At 39.8% G+C, this 1,346-nt stretch overlaps 1 pseudogene; it reads left to right on the top strand.

Annotated features, from left to right (window-relative positions):
• Window positions 1-269: 269 nt before the first annotated feature.
• On the top strand, window positions 270-388 carry LOC111735272 (annotated as a pseudogene).
• The last annotated feature ends 958 nt before the right edge of the window (window positions 389-1,346 follow it).

Here is a 1,346-nt window from a genome sequence, read left to right as displayed (position 1 = left end):
CTATTTTTGTTTTGTTTGTTCATTCCTTTTTTCTTTTTCTTCTTTTTTTTTAGATACCATTAATTTTTAAAAGTAAAAAGAAAATAAAGATGATATAAAAGCAATAAAATAAGATGTAGGCAATAATGACAAAATATAGGTGATAACTGACAAAACCTGGGTTGGAAGGAGGTAAAAAGGCTTGGATGGTTGTATGTAGGATTAGGACACGGGCTTAAAGAAAAGCGACACATCGGGACAACATGAGGTTTTATAGAAGTACCAGGACTGTCTGCGGCCATGCTACCCTGAACGAATTCGATCTCGTCTGATCTCAGAAGCTAAGCAGGGTTGGGCCTGGTTGGGACTTGGATGGGAGAACACCTAGGAAGACCAGGTGCTGTAGGTGTAATAAATTAAAAAAAAAAAATAAGGGATTGTAAATTGACAAGTTCCTTGCAATCTGTGAGGTCGAGCAAGGGTTGCCTCGCCTAAAAAAAAAAAAGAAAGAAAAATAGAAATACCAGGACTCTTTTTATTGTGTAGAATACGTGTAAGATGAGATCTACCCTCCTAACAGATTTTTAAATATAGCACTGCTAACTATGCGCACATTTTTGTACAGCAGATTTCTTGAACTTATTTGTTTAGTATGACTGAAACGCAACAGCCATTTGTACCAGTCAGCTCAGGCTTCCATAACAAACTGCACTAGACAGGATGGCTGAAACAATAGACACTTATTTTCTCACAGCTGCAGAGGCTGTAAGTCTGAGATCAGGGAGAAAGCATCATGGGTTTCTGGTGAGGCCACTCTTCCTGGTTCATAGGTGAATGCCATCTTGCTGTGTGCTCACATGACTTCTTCCTGGGATGTGGTATGTGTGTGAGAGAGAGAGGAGGGGGGAGTGAGAGAGGGAGACAGAGAGTGAGAGGGGGAGGGAGGGAGCACTCTGTCTCTTCTTATAGGGCATTAACCCCATCAGACCAGGGCTTTGCTCTAATGACCTCATTTAAGCTTAAACACCTCCTTAAAGTCCTTATTTTCAATATAGTCACATAGGGGTTAGGGCTTCGCTATGTTAATTTGGAGGAGACACAAGTCAGTCCATAACACCGCTGAACAAGAAAACTCCATTTTCCCCTCTCCTTAGCCCCTGGCAAACACCATTCTACTTTATCCTATAAATTTGACTACTCTAGGTACCTCATATAAGTGGAATCATGCAGTATTTGTCCTTCTGTGACTGATATTTCACTTAGTATAATGTTGTCAAGATTCATCCATGTTGTAGCATATGACAGGATTTTTTTTTTAAGGCTAAATAATATTCCAGTGTTTGTATCTACCACATTTCTTTACCCAT

This window comes from Pteropus vampyrus, unplaced genomic scaffold (genome assembly GCF_000151845.1).
Source record: "Pteropus vampyrus isolate Shadow unplaced genomic scaffold, Pvam_2.0 Scaffold21424, whole genome shotgun sequence".
NCBI lineage: Eukaryota > Metazoa > Chordata > Mammalia > Chiroptera > Pteropodidae > Pteropus > Pteropus vampyrus.
Note: the sequence above shows the minus strand (reverse complement) of the source record. Positions and strands in the feature narration are given on the sequence as shown.